Source organism: Microplitis mediator, chromosome 11, assembly GCF_029852145.1.
Source record: "Microplitis mediator isolate UGA2020A chromosome 11, iyMicMedi2.1, whole genome shotgun sequence".
In the NCBI taxonomy this organism is placed as follows: Eukaryota; Metazoa; Arthropoda; class Insecta; order Hymenoptera; family Braconidae; genus Microplitis; species Microplitis mediator.
This window is the reverse complement of record NC_079979.1, coordinates 677,501-700,742: the sequence shown is the minus strand read 5'-3', so window position 1 is coordinate 700,742 and position 23,242 is coordinate 677,501. Positions and strand designations below refer to the sequence as shown.

Sequence of the window (23,242 nt, the reverse complement as noted above, 5' to 3'; positions counted from 1 at the left end):
AATTATAACTCAAAAAATATTGATTCTAGAAAAAAATTATAAGATACCTTTTTTGTAGAGCGTAAAATTTCCTTTTCAAAACCCTTATATGAAATAAAATTTTTTGAATTACATAAGCTCAAATATAACATCCGTTAAAGTAAACTCACATGAATAAAAAAAAATAAGGCCGTTATGGTTCCTGAGTTGTATCAACCGTAATAAAAATAAATCTTATAGTATTTTTTGTAACAATTAACTAAAACCCGTTGCTCAAAAAATCTAAAGAGGTCAATAAAAAAATAATTACTCGTTACGCCATCCTCAATACGTGCATTGAACTTGTCCGTAAAAAATATAAAAATAATAATCAGTTTAATCAATGACACTGGAAACAATGCGAGTTTAAATCTCCAGGATCTCTAACATCTCCAACTCTGGCATAGACTCAACCTCAACCTCCAACTCGAACTTCACCATCAGCTTGAGCGCCAGCTAGAGTTAAGGAATTTTATTTTAATTCTTAGTGAATATTTTCTACAGCTTTTGCGGTCGAGAGGATACAAGATTCTTCAGCATAGCTCGTTGCTCACGTTCATGAGCGAATAAAATAAGAAGGAATTGAAAAATAAAAATAAGAATAAGGAGGAGCTGAACCAAGGGATTAAAAGAGAAAAAAAATAGTGACCAAGTAAGTAAGGGAGCAATCATGAGCTCCAGTTAAGGTTTACTAGTGTAGTTTATCTGCGTATGTAAATTCACAAGTGAGCTGAGTTAAGGGGAGACGAGTGCGTTGGCTCATCGAGCTGGTTTTACTTTTTTTTTTAATCCTAAGACAACCAATGAGTTATTTCCGCTGGATTCCAGAATAAGAAACTAGTTGATGGGCTAGTTATTTTTAGCCTCGCGGTTGTAATATTGTATTGGAATATTTACTTTTTTTTTCGGATATAAATTATTTTCTGTTCCACACAAAAGGTGTTATAGATTTTTTCTCAAAATTACGGAATACTTAAATAGTCATAAGTTGGATAGTAATTGACGAAAATGAACAAAGTTAATGATTCTGATAGGAAATTTTCCGCTCTACAAAAAAGGTCTCTTATCATTTTTTCCTAAAGTTTATATTTATTGAGATATGAACGATTTTCCAAAGTTCTAATTTCGAATCTCTAATTTACGGAATACATAAATAGTCATAAGTTGGATAGTAATTGACGAAAATGAACAAAGTTAATGATTCTGATAGGAAATTTTCCGCTCTACAAAAAAGGTCTCTTATCATTTTTTTCTAAAGTTCATATTTATTGAGATATCAACGATTTTCCAAAATTCTAATTTCGGAAATTTGAATTTCTAATCCCCAATTTACGGAATATTTAACTAGTCATAAGTTGGAAACCAATTGATTGAAATTAATAAAATTTAAGTAGTCAACCGGAAATTTTCCGCTCTACAAAAAAGGTCTCTTATCATTTTTTCCTAAAGTTCATATTTATTGAGATATGAACGATTTTCCAAAGTTCTAATTTCAAATCTCTAATTTACGGAATACTTTAGTCATGAGCTGGAAACTAATGGACAAAAATCAACGAAATTGTTAATTTTGATAGGAAATTTTCCGCTTTACAAAAAAGGTCTCTTATCATTTTCCTCTAAAATTGATATTTTTTTAGCTATGACCGATATTCCAAATTTCCAATTTACGGAGTACTTAATTAATCGTAAGTTCTAAACTAATGAACTAAAATAAATAAAACTCATAATTCCGATAGAAAATTTTCCGCTCTACAAAAAAGGTTTCTTATAAATTTTCCCTTAAATTAATATTTTCCGAGTTACAGCCAATTTTCCAATGTACTAATTTCGAAGATTAGAATTTTAGATCTCCAAATTACGGAGTACTTAATTAATCGTAAGTACTGAACTAATGAACTAAAATAAATGAAACTCATAATTCCGATAGAAAATTTTCCGCTCTACAAAAAAGGTTTCTTATAAATTTTCCCTTAAATTAATATTTTCCAAGTTACAGCCGATTTTCCAAAGTACTAATTTCGAAAATTTGAAACTCATATTCCCAATTTACGGAATACTTAATTAATCATAAGTCCTCAACTAATTCATTAAAATTCATAAAATTTGCACCTCTGATCAGAAATTTTCCGCTCTACAAAAAAGGTCTCTTATAAATTTCCCTCAAACTCAATATTTTTCTCACTACAGCCACTTTTACTACCCGGCTATGAATTCTTCCAACAAAAATAAAAAAATCCAACGGAAACTTTACCCGAATTTCATTGAAAATTAATCAATGAGAAATATCTTATTGAAACATAACTTAGAAAGTAATAAATCAGAGGTATCGTGATTCCAGTTCTGGAAACAAGAATCTACTCGGATCGGACTAGAGACTAAACAGAATATTTTCCTCAAGGAATTTTATCACCTCGAGGACGATGAACTTAAAAGATCATAAATAAATATTCTTGTCTATAATGTGCCGCCTTACTGTTAATTTTCTTTCCCAATATAGAAAAAAAAAAAAAAAAAATTCTTATGTAGTTTTTTATCTAAAAATATAATTTGGAAGTGAAGAATTTTTTTTTTTTATTATTTACTTAATTATCAGTTAATAAAACTCTGGAGTGAGGTGTGAAGGGGAGAAATTATGAAAATAGAAATAAAAAATATAAAAGAGTGGTCACGATCGTGATAATTATAAATGAAAATGAGAATGAGAGTTTGCATTTAAATAATACTTATAAATATATACTGGCTTAGTGTGCATGCAATTGTAGGTGGTACTCAAGTATATACACACGCATGATGCAGATTTATTTGCTGTAGTAATTACATATTATAAGAGAAAAAATATAATTATTTTTGTAATTATAACATTCTTCGGATAAAATGGAAAATAACTTTAAAACTAGCTGTCTTAGGGGAAAAATTTATAATATCGTTTTTATAGAGCAGAAAATTTCCTATCCAGAACACACATTTTTTATATATTTTTAATAATTATTTTAAAAAATATGACCAATTGAAGACAGCAAAATAATTGATTTTTTTTATTTTTGGTTTGGAAAAATGGCCGTAGTTTGGAAAATATTAATTTTAGGGAAAATGGACAGAGTACCTTTTTTGTAGTGCGGAAAAATTCCTATCCAAAACACACATTTTTTATATATTTTTATTGATTATTTTGGAAAATATGACCAATTGAAGACGATAAAGGATTGAAATTTTTAGATAGTTGATATGGAAAAATTAGTAATTGGAAAAGTGGCCGTAACTTGGGAAATATTAATTTTAGGAAAAATTATTAAGAAACTTTTTTTGTAGAGCGGAAAATTTCCTATCCAAAACACACATTTTTTATATATTTTGACTGATTATTTTGGAAAATATGATCGATTTAAGACAGCAAAGTAATAGGATTTTTTTTATTTTTGATATAGAAAAATTATTAGTTTGGAAAAGTGGCCGTAACTCGGAAAATATTAGTTTTAGGAAAAATGAATATAAACCTGTTCTTATAGAGCGGAAAATTTCGTATCCAAAACACACATTTTTTATATATTTTTACTGATTATTTTGGAAAACATGACCAATTAAAAACCATAAAGAAATGAAATTTGTAGATTTTTAATATGGAAAAATTAGTAATTTGGAAAAGCGGCCGTAACTTGGAAAATATTAACTGTAGGAAAAATTGATAGGAAACCTTTTTCGTAGAGCGGAAAATTTCCTATCCAAAACACACATTTTTTATATATTTTGACTGATTATTTTGGAAAATATGATCGATTTAACACAGCAAAGTAATTGATTTTTTTTATTTTTTATTTGGAAAAACTATTAGCTTGGAAAAATGGCCGTAGTTTGAAAAATATTAATTTTAAGAAAAATTGTTAAGAAACCTTTTTCGTAGAGCGGAAAATTTCCTATCCAAAACACACATTTTTTATATATTTTGACTGATTATTTTGGAAAATACGATCGATTTAAGACAGCAAAGTAATAGGATTTTTTTAATTTTTGATTTGAAAAAACTATTAGTTTGGAAAAATGGCCGTAGTTTGAAAAATATTAATTTTAGGAAAAATTGTTAAGAAACCTTTTTCGTAGAGCGGAAAATTTCTTATCCAAAACACATGTAATTCATTCATTTAATCCAATAATTATATTTTTTGTGGTTAATTAAAAAAAATCATAAAAAATCATGGTATGGAAAAACTTGAAAATTTTTCTAAACCATCCAAATTATATTGACATTGAACTTTTGATACCAAGGAGATATGGAAGTATATTTTAACATGGTAATAAAACATCCTTTTTTCTAAGGAATCTCATTCTTTATCACTGCAAGATTAAAATAAATATTTCACCTTGATTATTTACACAAAAAAATAAACACAAGATGAAATAATATTATTTATATCTTTTTTCTGTATTATAAAACAAAATCAACGCGAGGAATAAAATAAAAGGGAATATGAAAAAAGAGGGATCAAGAGTTAGTGGCTGTAGAAATTTTCACGGTAAATTCATACCGATTATTCTTCTTTCTATCTTCATTCTCGATCCGTTTCGCTTGGGCATACAATACTCGTATTTTTTATTTCCCCTTAATATTTTTATTGTTTTATTATTCCTTGTTATTATTATAAAAATATAAATAAAATATATGAAACAATTCAGGCGTTCAAATTTTTTTTTGTAACACAGGATCTCGAGTTCTGTAATACGAAATTTGACAATGTTGCTGTGAAAATTGTAGCGGAAAATCTGATCTATGATATAAGACTAATGACGAGTCTTAATCGTAATTAGTTTAATTGTAACTAATTTTCAAATTTATAATTCCATATTTTAATTTCTGTGGTATGAGGATTATATTCGTAGTGCGATTAGTCATTTACTTATGGTAAAAAAATTACGTTTAAGAATATATATCGATAGGAAATTTTCCGCTTTACAACAAAGGTTTCTTATTAATTTTTCCTAAAATTAATATTTTCCGAGTTACGGCCACTTTTCCAAACTACTAATTTTTTCATATCAAAAATCTATAAATTTCATTTCTTTGTCGTCTTTAATTGGTCATATATTCCAAAATAATCAGTAAAAATATATAAAAAATGTGTGTTTCGAATAGGAAATTTTCCGCTCTACGAAAAAGGTTTCTTATCAATTTTTCCTAAAATTAATATTTTCTAAGTTACGGCCACTTTTCCAAACTACTAATTTTTCCATATCAAAAATCTATAAATTTCATTTCGTTGTCGTCGTTAATTGATCATATTTTCCAAAATAATTAATCAAAAATATACAAAAATGAGTGTTTTGGATCGAAAATTTTCTGCTCTACAAAAAATGTTTTTTATCAATTTTTCCTACAATTAATATTTTCCAAGTTACAGCCGTTTTTTCAAATTACTAATTTTTCTATTTCAAAAATCTAAAAATTTCATTTCTTTGTCGTCGTTAATTGATCATATTTTCCAAAATAATCAATAAAAATACATAAAAAATGAGTGTTTTGGATAGGGAATTTCCCGCCCTGAAAAAAACTACTCCAAAATTTTCTTCTCCAGCCATTAGATTTCCTTCAATTTCTTCCCAAATTAAAAAATCCCAATTCCGAAAATAACTCTACTGAAATGAATCAAATTAATAACAACAATAGTAGATAACGTTACCATAAGGTATGTCATTAGAATACGTGACTAATTTGTTGTTATTATTAAATTTTTTCTCATCGGGCACAGGGAAGTAAAAAAATGAAAAAAAATGTTTTAAAATCCTCGTTGGTTAGAAATTGCCCGCGCGTGCAGAGTTAAATTGGCATGAAGCGTGACCAGTGTCCTCAGATATTTTTTTTTTTTTTTATAACTATTCTTAATACTCAAGAAAGTACACACTACATACCTTCTAGCGTAATACGCTTCCGTATAAAGGTTTAATTACAATACCGTTTTTTCATTTTATTTCATATTAATTTTTATTGTTACCGCAAAAATTCCACTACCGTTTTAATTTGACTTAAACTCCACCTTCGATTCAAACTTTACCTCTATCCCACTCCCAATATCTGTATTCATTGTTTTGATTTAAATTAGAGCCGCTAGATGGCGTTACTAGAGGACTGTCATGACGCCATTTTGTCAACTCGATTCAGCGAGACCGGATTCTCTAGTTTTTGTTATTTTTTTTTGGTAATAAGTGTTGGAACGAGAGTGTACTTACTAGTTGTAAGCGAGTACTTGATCGGTGATGCGTGAACGATCAACTAGAATTATCGTTTTATTATTAGTGTCTTAGAGACGAGTCTTAAGCGATTCTGATCGACATACGGGTTTAATCAGACCTGTTTGTTATGTTTATAGACACGGGGTCGATGAACTAGAGCGACCTTTCACGTCCTTGACTGACAAAATTTCTTTATGGGGAAATTCGATTTTTTTTGGTACCGAATGCTTAGAGTGCAGATTGAGGAAAATGTTGAGGTTCTGGAGGAAAATTTTGGGATAGTTTTTTGTAGGGCGGGAAATTTCCTATCCAAAACACTCATTTTTTATAGATTTTTTGTGATTATTTTTGAAAATATGACCAATTAAAGATGACAAAGTAACGGAGTTTTTAGATTTTTGATTTGGAAAAATTAATAAATTCAAAATAGGCCATAACTTGGAAATTATTGATTTTAGGAAAAATTGATAAGATACCTTTTTTGTAGCTGACTAAATTTCCTATCCAAAACACTCCAAGTTCATGCATTTTCTCTAATTTTTCTGGAACTTACACCCGATTAAAAATCTCAGTTTCAAAATTCTGATTTTCCTAGAAATTTCCGATTACAAAAATCAGTCATAATTCAAAAATAATCAATTTCAGAGAAAAAGTCAATCAGACCTTTTTTGTAGTCCACAAAATTTTCTTCCCAATGTCCGAGTTGCAAAAAAAATCTTGAGCCATTTTAATTCATTTATAAGCGAAGATAACGAAATTTTTGTGGGAAATAAATTTATCGGATCAGATCCGATTGTTTTTTTAAATTAATGACAAAAAAAAGACAATGATTAATTTCCTTTGTCCCTCGCCCTTAGACAATTTCAAGCGTTACGTCGTAAATTATTGTATTTTTATTTTTGTTTCTCATAAAAAATAATGATCCTCTAGTTGGATTTTCCATTTCCGTTTGTTTCAAAGACATTGTTATTTTTTAAAAAAATAGCTATGGCAATAGTAATAGTAATATCTGTAATCAGAGAATTATGGTGTTGCGTGCCAACGCCAATCAACGGGGGAATCACGCTCTTAGTTTGAGTTCACGGTCGGTCAAGGACTTGAGCCTGTTTCAATTCAATGTTTTTTTAACTTTGACGCCTGATATTTCTTAAACTATTCATTTTAGGGAAAAATCATAAGACACCTTTTTTGTAGAGCGGAAAATTTCCTAACAATTACTGTAAAAGAAAAGGTAATTTGATAATTAGGATGGGTGTCAAAAGTAATTAAAAAGTACTGGTTAATTGGGAAGTCGAAGTTTCGAGTTGGTAAAATTATTAGATTGGAAAATCGGCTGTAACTTGGAAAATATTTGGTTTTCAGGAAAATGATAAGAGACCTTTTTTGTAGAGCGGAAAATTTCCTATCAATAATATTGATTTCATTTATTTTTGTCAACTAGTTTAAAACTTAGGGAATTTTTCCGTGGATTTGGGATTCGAATTTCTAATTTTCGAAATTAGTACTTTGGAAAATCGGCCATAACTTTGAAAATATAAAATTTAGGAGAAAATGATAAGAGACCTTTTTTGTAGAGCGGAAAATTTCCTATCTATAATAGTGATTTCATTTATTTTTGTTAACTACTTTAAAACTTAGTGAACTTTTCCGTGAATTTCGGATTCGGATTTCTAATTTTCGAAATTAGTACTTTGGAAAATCGGCCATAACTTTGAAAATATCAAATTTAGGAGAAAATGATAAGAGACCTTTTTTGTAGAGCGGAAAATTTCCTATCAATAATATCGATTTCATTTATTTTTGTCAACTAGTTTAAAACTTAGGGAACTTTTCCGTGAATTTCGGATTCGGATTTCTAATTTTCGAAATTAGTACTTTGGAAAATCGGCCATAACTTTGAAAATATCAAATTTAGGAGAAAATGATAAGAGACTTTTCTTGTAGAGCAGAAAATTTTCTATCTAAAAAAGCCTTGATCTGATTTTTAATTATAAATTAAGAAGTCAAAAAGATTTAAAATTGAAAAGAAAATTTATTTTTCCAAAATTTAGGAAAATGTTATCGTCACTAATGGAAATTTTGAAAACTACTGAAAATATGAAGAAATAATTTTGTAGCTCAGTCAGTTTTTCTCGTCAAGGGACAGACTAAACACGAATTTACTAAAATGGTTTAGAAGTAAGAGTGGGTTGAAAAATAAAACAATCGAGGTACAGATGAGAGAAATCTGCGCCCAACTACCGTGGATACTTGAGTAATTTGTAAATAATCATTGTTATTAGCGGAGTCTGGAGTGATTATCTTGTGCAATGACACGATTGGATGGGATTTGAAAATAAGTTTGTCCTTGAGGATTTGGATAAAACAAGAAGTTTATTGGCAATCGTACAACTTTGAAACTAATCAAGATTTGGGCTCGTTCTCGCTCTCATTTTAAAGCTTAGACCTTCCTCTTCAAATTTCATTCATACTTCATTTCGATTCGACTAATAGGTTCGAAGATATCGATTGATATAGATAGAATTGTATGTAAATCGAAATTAATCAAATGAATCTTTTAATCGCTGGAATAAAATAAATGGAAAATATTTTCTAGTACGATAATTATCCCATTTCTTAATTTTTATGTGCCCAGTAATTAACTTGGCCTGTCGTTGTACAACACTGTGAAAAAATTATTATTATTTTTATTATTATAAAAAAATTTTTGTTGCAATTAGCTTTGAAATTTTTCGAAACGCAAAGATCTGCAAAGAACAAAATTTGGGCATCCCTAAGCTAAAAGGGCGTATCTCAAGACATACGCCCTTTTAGCTTTTGAAAAGTAGTGCCTAAAGCTAATGGGCGCATAAAAAAAAATTCAAGTTTTAATACAAAATACTGACAAATAGTTTCACACGACAAGTTAGATGAAAAAAACAGTCTCCTACACTTTTTTTCTCAAAATTTATTAAAAATAAAATAATTTAAAAAAAAAATGAAAATATCAAAATTTTAATTGAATATATATTTTCATAACGATTATAAAAAATAAAAATTTACTGATTTTTTTTTAATTATTATTTTGGATTATGGATCCGTCATAAATCAGAATTATTTGAAAAAAAAAAAAAAAAAAAAATCATATGGAGAATGGGGGTATGGGAGTCGTACCTAAATGAACCGATAACATATTTATGCTAATTTTTTTTTTTTTTTTTTTCAATTTAGTATCAGAATTTCAAAATAATTTTATAAACTGTAATAACCAATTCCATAATAAAAAATATTAATACAATCACGTGTAATTTGTGATTTTTCTAAGCATATTTTTAATTTTGATATTGAAAGAACGTACACGGAAAGAAAATTATGGGAAGTTTTCCTATGCATTATGGGAATGGTTCCCATAATGGTATGGGAATAGTACCTATATTACTATAGGAATGGTTCCCATATATTATGGGAACCATCCCCATAATAGTATGAGAATAGTTCCCATACCATTATGGGAATAGTTCCTATAATGATATGGGAATGATTCCCATACCATTATGGGAATGGTTCCCATAATGATATGGGAATGGTTCCTATAATATTATGGGAACCATTCCCATTTCATTATGGGAACTATTCTCATACTATTATGGGGATGGTTCCCATCATATATGGGAACCATTCCTATAGTAGTATAGGTACTATTCCCATACCATTATGGGAACCATTCCCATAAGGCATAGGAAAACTTCTCATAATTTTCTTTCCGTGTTGAAAAATTTCCAATTTTACTTTAGATGAAACTTCGAACATTTATAACCTTAAGGAAAATTGAGATTAAGGGACGGGATTAGGCTCAAATGAAAGAAAAAAGTTCAAGGAAAATTTTTTATTGCGATTTGATCAACTTTCGATGGATAGTTTCCGATATATCGATCTCTATAGATTGAAGTTGATTTTTCGAAAAATTTCAAGTACTTTTTCAAAATTAATAATAATAACAATTCATTACTTACTTGAGAGTATAAGTGGAGTGCTTAAAGTTTGCAGATAATTTCGATGTATCGATCATTGAAAAAAATTTTATATTTATAGCAATTTTTATCAAAAAAAAAACAGAAATTTTTATCATTCGCTAAAAATAAATAAATTTAATGTCTTGTTTATATTACGAAAAATTGAAGCTGCTGTACTGCTGCGAGTTGAAAATGTGGCTCATATTATTTTACAGATTATTAATTTTCAGCTCTAAATGTATAATACTCACCCGGGAAAAAATGATCAGACCTGACCATGCCTGTTCATGTATGTCAGGCCTGATCATACCTGTCCATGCCTGGTCATATATGTTCATGTCTGTTCATGGCTGTTCATGTCTGCTCATAGATCTAAAATTTTGTTGACCAAGAATCCATCACGTATAAGATTTTTATTACTTGAAGTTCATACGAAACTTACTTTTCAACTAAATCTCTTAGGTCAGTGGGTAGCGAGTTACACTTTCGAGCGCAAGGTCCTCGGTTCAAATCCTGCACACGCCCGAATTTTTTATTTTTTTTATTTTTATAGCAATAATTATATACATGTATAATTGAATATAGTTATACATAATTATATATAATTATATAGGGCCATTTTTTATATATAATTTTTTTACCCGGATGGGCATGAACAGACATGAACATACCTGATCAGACCTGAACATGCCTGATCAGGCCTGGTCAGGCGTGGTCATTTTTCATGCCTGATCAGGCCTGAAGACTCATGCCTGTTCATGTCTGATCAGGTTTGATCATTTTGTCCCGGGAATATATCGATGCGTTTCCGATCAGAAAATACGGCGATGCCAATGTTTGATGATATATCTATCGATATAGATCAATATCTCTAAAACTATCGAACAAAACTTGATTAACCATAGACAAAAATTGTTTCTCAAGTCCTAAACTTCAATTTAGAGCCCAACGATGATCCATAATTTCAATTTTCCTAAAAGTTATGAATTTTTGGTTTAATTAAATTAAAAAAAAAATGTAATTCATGTCCTTAATTACTAGGAAAGTTAAAAAATAAAAATGACACATATTTTGTAGATTTTAGTTCGAGTTTTTATTTTTATTCAATTAAATTATTACTTGAATACATCATAATTAAATTATAAACATAAAACTCTTATGGTACAAATTTATTTATTCCCATGAAGAGCTTGAAAAATCACAAGTTCCTGCGGCACAAACAAAGCCCTTGCAACATCCTGATCCTGTGTATGCATTACACTTAAAAAAGAAATATTATGATTATAAATAATCCAACCAGTTCACATACACTGTAAAAAATTGCGGAGTGAATGCTGATTAAATCCGGAGTGAATGTGGAGTGAATGAATTTTTAATTATTCACCCCCCTCGGAGTGAAATTCACTCCACAGGGGAGTTTTCGCGGAGTAGATTATTTTTTATTAATTTAATCCCTCCGGAGTAAAATTCACTCCGGAGCGGAGTTTTGAAAATATTATTAATAAAATATAACTCTACATAATAAAATCGAAGTAAAAATTCGCGTATTACATTATTGATCAGCTGATATGCACACACATACACACATACATATTTAGGCACACACGCGCACTCGCACACACACGCACACACACATTTGCACACACGCAAACATTTGCACACACGCACAAATTTGCACACACGCACACACGTACACATTTGCACACACACGCACACATTTGCACACACGCACACATTTGCACACACACGCACAAATTTGCACACACGCACACACGCACAAATTTGCACACACACGCACACATTTGCACACACGCACAAATTTGCACACACGCACACACGCACAAATTTGCACACACACGCACACATTTGCACACACGCACAAATTTGTACACACGTACACATTTGCACACACACGCACACGCACAAATTTGCACACACGCACAAATTTTTACACATGCGCGCATTTGCACACACGCATACAAACACCTGCACACATCCAAACACACACTCGCACACACACACACACACACACACACATATTGTTTAGCAGTTTCATCTAAATTAATATAAATTTATTTAAGTATTAAAACTCCGGACCGGAGTGAATTGGGAGTGAAATAAAATCCGCGTCACTCCGAGATCACTCCGTTAAAAAAAAACTCCCAATTCACTCCGCACGCGGAGTGATTTTTTTAAAAACTCCAGAACTCCGAGTGGCGGAGTAAATGCGGAGTGAATTCGGATTTTATTTCACTCCGAATTCACTCCGGATTTTTTACAGTGTAAGAGAATAGATAATTGATTATTTCTAACGAATATATTTATTTATATTTATACTTACGGGTTTACCCAGATCACCGCATCTAGCAGCTAAACCAATGGCCAGAAGTGCGATAAATAACATAACCAGGAATAAGTTGAACATGATTTGATGATTTTTGAAAGATAATATACGATTAACTGAAATCGAAGTTATTGAGATCAAATATTTAATATTTTTTTTTTTGTTATTTATAAAAAATTAATAACTACGGAAATTATTGAGATTAAGGGGTAGGATTTGGCTGAAATTAAAGGTTAGGGTTCAGGGATCAACTTTCATTTATGTTTGATAAAGATTCGATTGATAGTTTTCGAGATATCGATCTATAAAAATCTATATAGATATAGAACGAGATTTTTGAGAAATCCAAATTTTGAATCTGGAATGAAAACTTAAAAAATTCATAACTTCTAGTAAAATTGAGATTAAGGCTCGATTTCGGGCTCAAAATAAAGAAGAAAGTTTAAGGATTAATTTCAATTAATGTTTGATTAAGATTCGATCAATAGTTTCTCAGATATCGATCGATATGGATTCATATAGATAAAGAGAGATTTTTTAAAAATTTCAAATTTTATTTCAGATGAAATTTTATAAATTTACTACTTCTAGAAAAATTGAGATTAAGGCTCGTTATTGGGCTCAAAAAAAAGAAAAAAATTCAAGGAAAAATTTTCATTGCTATTTGATCAAGCTTCGATGGATAGTATCCGATATATCGATTTATATAGATTACACGGAAAAAAAATTATGGCAGCGGTTCCCATAATTTTGTGAAATTTTTTCCTATACCATCATAGGAATTACGACCATAAATTATGGGAGCGGTTCCTATAATTATAGGAATGTTTCCCATAATTATAGGAATAGTTCCTATAATTATGGGAATGATACCCATAACACTATAGGAATGGTTCCTATAATTATAGGAATGGTTCTTATAATTTATAGGAATACTTTCTATAATATTATGGGAATCATTCCTATAATTTATGGGAATAATTCCTATAATTTATAGGAACCATTCCCATAAATTATAGGAACCATTTCCATAATATTATGGGAATGGTTCCTATAATAGTATGGGAACTATTCCCATAATATTATGGGAATGATTCCCATAATGCAATTGGAATGGTTCCTATACTATTATGGGAATCATTCCCATAATATTATGGGAATAGTTCCCATACTATTATAGGAACCATTCCTATAATATTATGGGAATGGTTCCCATATTATCATGAAAAAATTAATTTAAAGAAATGTGGTAATCACTTCTACAATACACAGAAATATTATTAAACATAAAAACAAAAATTCAAACATTGAAAAAAAAAATCGTATTCGCAAAAAACATTAAAATTTTTAACAAGAATTTTTTGTCAGCACAAAACATTCAAGAAAATTCAAATTTTGGGAAATTTCTACACTATTGTGCAAAAAAAAAATTTTATGATATTATAGGGATGGTTCCCATAAAATTATGGGAATAGTTCCCATAATATTATAGGAATAGTTCCTATACCAATATAGGAACCATTCCCATAATAGTATGGGAATGATTCCCATACCATTATGGGAATGATTCCCATACCATTATGGGAATGGTTCCCATACCATTATGGGAATGGTTCCCATACCATTATGGGAATGGTTCCCATACCATTATGGGAATGGTTCCCATACCATTATGGGAATGGTTCCCATACCATTATGGGAATGGTTCCCATACTATTATGGGAATGGTTCCCATACTATTATGGGAATGGTTCCCATACTATTATGGGAATGGTTCCCATACCATTATGGGAATGGTTCCCATACCATTATGGGAATGGTTCCCATAATGATATGGGAATGGTCCCCATAATATTATAGGAATGGTTCCCATAATATTATAGGAATGGTTCCCATAATGGTATGGGAGCCATTCCCATATCATTATGGGAATGGTTCCCATATCATTATGGGAATGGTTCCCATAATGGTATGGGAACTATTCTCATACTATAATGGGGATGGTTCCCATAATATATGGGAACCATTCCTATAGTAGTATAGGTACTATTCCCATACCATTATGGGAACCATTCCCATAATGCATAGCAAAACTTCCCATAATTTTCTTTCCGTGTAGGGTAAATTTTTAGAAAAATCAAAGTATTTTTTATCAACTAATAATAATTTATTACTTACTTGAGAGTATAAGTGGAGTGTTTGAAGCTCGCAGATAATTCCAATGTATCGATCATTGAAAAAAATTTGATATTTATAGCAATTTTTATCAAAGAAAAAACAAAAATATTTATCATTCGCTAAAAATAAATTTAATGTCTTGTTTATATTACGAAACAATGAAGCTGCTGTACTGATGTGAGTTTGAAAAATATGGCTCATATTGTTTTACAGATTTATTTTTAGCTCTGAATTTATAAGACTAATATATCGATGCGTTTCCGATCAGGAGATACGGTGATGCAGCGATGCTAATGTTTGATGATATATTTATCTATGTAGACCAATATCTCGAAAACTATCGATCAAAAATTTTTTTAATTTTCACCAAAAATAATCCTTAAGCCCTAAGCTTTAAAATGATACCAAAAACGGAAGTCAATTCTTCAAGAAGTTATTAATTTTTGAAGTTTCATTTCAATAAAACTTGAAATTTCCCAAAAATCTTCCTCTATCTATGTGAATCGATATCTCGAAAACTATTGATCGGAACTCTATCAACCAAAAACAAAAATTGTTCCTTGAACCTTCTCCTTCAATTTGAGTCTCACAACGACCCGTGTAAAAAAAACCCGTTCCAAAAAGATTCCAAAAAAGTTCCGCATATGGAACTTCTAAACATGAGACAGATTAGAACTTCGAATGGAACTTTCTTGGAACGTTAGTAATTTTGATGGTAAAAAAAAAGTTGTTATGAGCGAATTTAGAGTCAAAAAAGGACGTTCTTGGAACTTTTTTGGAATTTTTTATGGACGTTTTTTTTAGTTCTATAAAAAATTCAAAAGTAGTGATTTTTGAACTATTTTGTCATGTTTCTGGAACGTCTTTATTCTACAAAAGATGCAAAAGAAGTGATTTTTGAAAGTTTTTGGAACGCCTTTTTTAGTCCATAAAAAGTCAAAAGTGGTGATTCTGGAACTTTTCTGGAATGTTTTTGGAACATCTACTTTAGTTCTATATTAGGTTGTAAAGTAACGATTTTTGAACCATTTTTGAATGTTTTTGGAACGTCTTTTTTAGCTTTCGAAAAAGGCCAAAAGTGGTGATTATGGAACTTTTTTTGAATGTCCGTTTAAAATTCAAAAAATTTCTAAGAACGTTCTTTTTTGACTCTAAATTCACTCATAAAAACTTTTTATTTACCATCAAAATGACTAACGTTCCAAAAAAGTTCCATTCGAAGTTCTAATCTGTCTCATGTTTAGAAGTTCCACATGCAGAACTCTTTTGGAATCTTTTTGGAACAAATTTTTTTTACACGGAGAGCCTTAATCTCAATTTTCCTAGAAGTTATGAATTTTAAAAGTTCCGTATAAAATAAAATTTGAGTTTTTCCCGAAATCTTTCACTGCATATATGGAACGATATCTCGAAAACTTTTGATCGAAACTTGATCAACCGTGAACGAAAAATATTCACTATCAAATCGTTGATTTAAACCCACTCGCGTTTTTCATCTCAATTTTCTTGAAAGTAATAGATTTTAAAAATAAAATTACACTTTAAAATAAAACATTCAAATTTATTTCCATTGCTGAGAAAAATTACATATATGTTATACATAATATTCTAAATTTTTATTTTGTTTACATGCAAATGTCACTTCAATGAAACACGAGTGATTTTTAAATTAATCCAAATTAACATTCCAAAGTCTACAGTATCAGCAGCCAGATTTTTAAGAAAATTTTTCGTCTCAATAGTGTTTTTACCAGGTCGATTTTTTATTCTAAAATAACAAAAAGTTAAATTATAAGCAAAGTAGGGGAGGGTGGGGCAGAGCGGCCCCCCTGAAATTTTGACCAAAAAAAAAATTTTTTTTTTTTCGACTAATTACTATAAATCCGATTTGTTTGCGCATTTTTACCCCTACGCATGACATTTGAGGCAAAATGGACAAGCCCAAAATTTTGAAAAAGTGATTTTTTCATATTTTTATCGTCAAATTAAAAAAAAATTATTATAATTCCACATTTCTAGCCCTACGCATAACACCTGGGGCAAAATGGACCAGCCGAAACTTCCGAAAAAATTATTTTTTCATATTTTTCGGCCGTTTCTTTATGTAAGAGGCAAATTTGGTCACTAAAAATTTATAAAAATTAAATTTTTTTTTTAGTTGATAAATTTTTTAAATAAAGTAAAATTATAGAATTGATTTTTTTTTTTATTAAATAACAATTAGTAATTAAGGTAATCGAGAGTGAACGATTTTTTACGCTTTAAAAAATTTTTTTCGAGTAATATAAAACCAAAAATAGTTGTCAAGAAAAAGAAATACTTTCTTAATGATGAAAACAATTAAAAAAAAAAAAAACGAAAAAAAAAATTTTTTTATCACTTTTTGAAGGGGGGCCGCTCTGCCCCACAAAAAAAAAAAAAATTTCAGAATTTTGGCAAGATGTCCATAAATTTGTTCGAAATAGGACAAAAGTAAAGTGATCTTATGGTTGAAAGCCACAAAAAATAATAATTGGCTTAGGGGGGCCGCTCTGCCCCACCCTCCCCTATATACCGAAAATGCGTACGGCGAAAACGAGATATGTTTGAAAAAACAAAAAACGAATAATGAATTGATAACTTTATTTATACTTACGTATCCACTTCGCCCGAGTGCATCAGAACCAATAGCCAGGAGAGTAATGAGTAGAATTATAATAAATATTTTAGACATGGTTTTTTTCAATATTTATTAATGATTTACTGAAATTATAAGTTCGGAATTTGAGTATTTGAAGTGTTAATTTTTTGTAAGATTTAACTATTTTTAACTACGGAACTAATGGAGACTAAAGGTCGTGATTGGGCTCAAATTGAAGCTTAGGGTTCAAGGAAACAATTTTCCTTTTTGGTTAATTAAGTTACGGTCAATAGTTTTCGAGATATCGATCTATGTAGATTCATATAAGTAGCGGGCAATTTTTGGGAAATTCAATTTTTGAATCTGAAACTAAAAAATTTATAACTCCTAGAAAAATTGAGATAAAGTTCCGTTCTTGGTTTCATTTTTAAGCTTAGGGTTCAAAGATCAATTTTGGTTCATAATTAATTGAGTTTCGATCAATAGTTTTCGAGATATCGATCTATGTAGATTCATATAAGTAGCAGGCAATTTTTGGGAAATTCAATTTTCGAATCTGAAACTAAATAACTTATAACTCCTAGAAAAATTGAGATAAAGTTCCGTTCTTGGTTTCATTTTTAAGCTTAGGGTTCAAAGATCAATTTTGGTTCATAATTAATTGAGTTTCGATCAAGAGTTTTCGAGATATCGATCAATGTAGATTCATATAAATAACGGGCAATTTTTGGGAAATTCAATTTTTGAATCTGAAACTAAATAATTTATAACTCCTAGAAAAATTGAGATAAACTTCCGTTCTTAGTTCCATTTTTAAGCTTAGGGTTCAAAGATCAATTTTGATTCATAATCAATTGAGTTTCGATCAATAGTTTTCGAGATATCGATCTATATAGATTCATATAAATAACGGGCAATTTTTGGGAAATTCAATTTTCGGATCTGAAACTAAATAATTTATAACTCCTAGAAAAATTGAGATAAACTTCCGTTCTTAGTTCCATTTTTAAGCTTAGGGTTCAAAGATCAATTTTGGTTTATAATTAATTGAGTTTCGATCAATAGTTTTCGAGATATCGATCTATGTAGATTAATATAAATAACGGGCAATTTTTGGGAAATTCAATTTTTGAATCTGAAACTAAATAATTTATAACTCCTAGAAAAATTGAGATAAAGTTCCGTGCTTAGTTCCATTTTTAAGCTTAGGGTTCAAAGATCAATTTTAGTTCATAATTAATTGAGTTTCGATCAATAGTTTTCGAGATATCGATCTATATAGATTCATATAAGTAGCGAGCAATTTTTGGGAAATTCAATTTTCGGATCTGAAACTAAAAAATTTATAACTCCTAAAAAAATTGAGATAAAGTTCCGTTCTTAGTTCCATTTTTAAGCTTAGCGTTCAAAGATCAATTTTGGTTCATAATTAATTGAGTTTCGATCGATAGTTTTCGAGATATCGATCTATGTAGATTCATATAAGTAGCGGGCAATTTTTGGGAAATTCAATTTTCGAATCTGAAACTAAATAATTTATAACTCCTAGAAAAATTGAGATAAAGTTCCGTTCTTGGTTTCATTTTTAAGCTTAAGGTTCAAAGATCAATTTTGGCTCATAATCAATTGAGTTTCGATCAATAGTTTTCGAGATATCGATCTATACAGATAGGGATAGATTTTAATAAAATTTAAAATTTTGTTCTTAATTAATAATAATAATGATAAATATTTATAACTTACTCGAGAGTATCCTATAGTCGAGTGCTCGATCTTGTCAAGTAAATCCAAAGTATCGATTGTTAGAAAAAACATTGACTATTTATACTGATTTTTATCATCAAAACAACAAAAATATTTATCGCTGGTTTAAAAATAAGTTTTTGTGTACTAAAGAGTCAACTCTCTTTTGTAATATATGTGTCAATATTATCCTGGATGATATTTATTCAGCTTTGAATCAATTATACTGTCCATCTGTTCTCGACCAGTAGATGTCGAGATGACGATTTTTGATGACGTATAAATTAAACTTGACGATGCATCTTTAAGACTATTAGTAAAAAATCGATCTTGTGAGATGTTTCGGAATCGATTTACATCTGATTGGCTGAACTGATAGTTTGCGAGATATCGAACTATATAGATCCATATAGATAGAGGTAGATTTTTGGGGAATTCAATTTTTGAATCTGGAAATGGGAACAAAAATTCATAACTTCTAAGAAAATCGATATTAAGGCTCGTTGTTGGGCTCAAATTTAAGGAGAAGGTTCAAGGAACAATTTTTGTAAATGTATCTTCAAGACTCGATCAATAGTTTCTGAGATATCGATCTAAATCAATTCATATAGATAGTGGATGATTTTTGGAAAAATTCCAATTTTATTTTCGATCAAACTTTAAAAATTTATAACTTCTAGAAAAATTAAGATAAAGGCTCGTTATTGGGCTCATTTCAAAGTCGAAGGTTCAAGGATCGACTTTGGTTTATGTTCGATCAAGCCAATCGATAGTTTTCGAGAAATCAATCTATATAGATTCATATAGAAAGAGACATTTTTTTGGGAAATGCAATTTTTGAATCCGGAATGAAAGCTTTCAAAATTCATAACTTCTAGGAAAATTGAGATTAAGGCTCGTTGTTGGGCTCAAATTTAAGGAGAAGGTTCAAGGAACAATTTTTGTTTTTGGTTGATAGAGTTCCGATCAATAGTTTTCGAGATATCGATTCATAAAGATAGAGGAAGATTTTTGGGAAATTTCATTTTTTATTGCCCGTGTAAAAAAAATTTGTTCCAAAAAGATTCCAAAAGAGTTCTGCATGTGGAACTTCTAAACATGAGACAGATTAGAACTTCGAATGGAACTTTTTTGGAACGTTAGTCATTTTGATGATAAATAAAAAGTTTTTATGAGTGAATTTAGAGTAAAAAAAGAACGTTCTTAGAAATTTTTGGAATTTTAAATGGACATTCAAAAAAAGTTCCATAATCACCACTTTTGGCCTTTTTCGAAAGCTAAAAAAGACGTTCCAAAAACATTCAAAAATGGTTCAAAAATCATTACTTTACAACCTAATATAGAACTAAAGTAGATGTTCCAAAAACATTCCAAAAAAGTTCCAGAATCACCACTTTTGACTTTTTATGGACTAAAAAAGGCGTTCCAAAAACTTTCAAAAATCACTTCTTTTGCATCTTTTGTAGAATAAAGACGTTCCAGAAACAAGCCAAAATAGTTCAAAAATCACTACTTTTGAATTTTTTATAGAACTAAAAAAAACGTCCATAAAAAATTCCAAAAAAGTTCCAAGAACGTCCTTTTTGGACTCTAAATTTGCTCATAACAACTTTTTTTTTACCATCAAAATTACTAATGTTCCAAAAAAGTTCCATTCGAAGTTCTAATCTGTCTCATGTTTAGAAGTTCCATATGCGGAACTTTTTTGGAACGAGTTTTTTTTACACGGGTGAATTGAAACTTAAAAAATTCATAACTTCTATAAAAATTTAGACAAAGGCTCGTTATCGGGCTCAAATTAAAGCTGGAGGTTTGAGGATCAATTTTCATTTATGTTTGATTGAGTTCCGATCCATAGTTTCCGAGATATCGACACGTCTACGAAGTCGCGGAATCAGTATTTAAAAATTTGAGTTTAAAATAATCGTTATAAAAATATCGCAAGGTCATTCAAGGTCCAGACTCAGTTCCAATATATCTAGAAACTGTCCCACCACGAAATAAAGACCGACAATAACTGGATTAAGATAAAACGCCGAGTTGTAATCGGAATGAGGAAATGATTGTAAACAAGTTTGAGTTGTTGAGCTGAGAATTGGAATCAAGTTCATGTTCGAGTAGGGGGAGTTGTAAAGGAAATATCTACTCAGTACAACCGGTCCATGATCTCTTGTATTAGAATCCGGCAGTGAGCATAAGACAGAAGGCAGAAAGCAGAAGGCATAACCAGGAGAAGTAAAAATCAGAAGCAGAAGCAGAAGCAGAAGCAGAAGCAAAAGTAAGAGGAAGAGTTTAAAGTTTCCGCGAACGGGAACGACGACGACACGCTCTGCAGACTCTGGAGACATTGGCTTAGGTTAGGTACCTTTGTTCTCTCTAACAAGTTCCACATATGCTGTAACGGCGTTGCCGAGGTTGTATTGGGTAATGGCGTTTTAAAATCACAGTTAAGTTTAAGACCCTTTATTTTGCTGGCATGGGGATTGAAAAGGAGTTTTAATAAAAACGGTTTGTTGTGACCTCGGCCCAAGTTCAAGCCTCTTTAATATTGCGTCAGGGTCGGCTGATGTTGAGTGCAGCTTGTTTATTATTATTGAACTTGTTGCTTAGTCAGTTGTGGGAAAATTTCATAATGATGCAGGTTTTATGCGATTTTTGATGATTTGGAGTTTCAGGAGCGATATCTTGGAAACTGTTGATCGGAACTCTATTGAACACAAACAAAAATTGTAGCAGAAGGTCTGAGGTTGAAAATGAGACCAAGAACGAGACTTTATCTCAATTTTTCTAGAAGTTATGAATTTTTAAAGCTCCAGATTCAAAAATTGAATTTCCCAAAAATCTCCCTCTGTCTATATGGAACGATATCTTGGAAACTGTTGATCGGAACTCTATCGAACACAAACAAAAATTGTAGCGGAAGGTCTGAGGTTGAAAATGAGACCAAGAACGAGACTTTATCTCAATTTTTTTAGAAGTTATGAATTTTTAAAGCTCCAGATTCAAAAATTGAATTTCCCAAAAATCTCCTTCTGTCTATATAGAACGATATCTTGGAAATTTTTGATCGGAACTCTATGAAACACAAACAAAAATTGTAGCGGTAGGTCTGAGGTTGAAAATGAGACCAAGAACGAGACTTTATCTCAATTTTTTTAGAAGTTATGAATTTTTAAAGCTCCAGATTCAAAAATTGAATTTCCCAAAAATCTCCCTCTGTCTATATGGAACGATATCTTGGAAACTGTTGATCGGAACTCTATCGAACACAAACAAAAATTGTAGCGGAAGGTCTGAGGTTGAAAATGAGACCAAGAACGAGACTTTATCTCAATTTTTCTAGAAGTTATGAATTTTTAAAGCTCCAGATTCAAAAATTGAATTTCCCAAAAAATCTCCTTCTGTCTATATAGAACGATATCTTGGAAATTTTTGATCGGAACTCTATCAAACACAAACAAAAATTGTAGTGGAAGGTCTGAGGTTGAAAATGAGACCAAGAACGAGACTTTATCTCAATTTTTTTAGAAGTTATGAATTTTTAAAGCTCCAGATTCAAAAATTGAATTTCCCAAAAATCTCCCTCTGTCTATATGGAACGATATCTTGGAAACTGTTGATCGGAACTCTATCGAACACAAACAAAAATTGTAGCGGAAGGTCTGAGGTTGAAAATGAGACCAAGAACGAGACTTTATCTCAATTTTTCTAGAAGTTATGAATTTTTAAAGCTCCAGATTCAAAAATTGAATTTCCCAAAAAATCTCCTTCTGTCTATATAGAACGATATCTTGGAAATTTTTGATCGGAACTCTATCAAACACAAACAAAAATTGTAGTGGAAGGTCTGAGGTTGAAAATGAGACCAAGAACGAGACTTTATCTCAATTTTTTTAGAAGTTATGAATTTTTAAAGCTCCAGATTCAAAAATTGAATTTCCCAAAAATCTCCCTCTGTCTATATGGAACGATATCTTGGAAACTGTTGATCGGAACTCTATCGAACACAAACAAAAATTGTAGCGGAAGGTCTGAGGTTGAAAATGAGACCAAGAACGAGACTTTATCTCAATTTTTCTAGAAGTTATGAATTTTTAAAGCTCCAGATTCAAAAATTGAATTTCCCAA

General features: G+C 30.3%; 2 long non-coding RNA genes across 3 annotated transcripts; both read right to left on the bottom strand.

Moving 5' to 3' along the window:
• Window positions 1-8,591: 8,591 nt before the first annotated feature.
• LOC130677712 (uncharacterized) lies at window positions 8,592-10,745 on the bottom strand. 2 transcript variants are annotated; one of them, XR_008991696.1, is made up of 4 exons: window positions 10,672-10,745; window positions 10,481-10,601; window positions 10,230-10,408; window positions 8,592-8,901 (listed from the first exon to the last, which is right to left on the bottom strand). It is a non-coding gene; the product is annotated as an uncharacterized LOC130677712 (long non-coding RNA). The 2 variants fall into 2 exon arrangements; XR_008991695.1 differs by having other exon boundaries at window positions 10,481-10,731.
• A 553-nt stretch (window positions 10,746-11,298) lies between these two features.
• On the bottom strand, window positions 11,299-19,129 carry LOC130677771 (uncharacterized). The gene is made up of 4 exons (XR_008991700.1): window positions 19,115-19,129; window positions 14,752-14,870; window positions 12,571-12,689; window positions 11,299-11,489 (listed from the first exon to the last, which is right to left on the bottom strand). It is a non-coding gene; the product is annotated as an uncharacterized LOC130677771 (long non-coding RNA).
• Window positions 19,130-23,242: the final 4,113 nt, after the last annotated feature.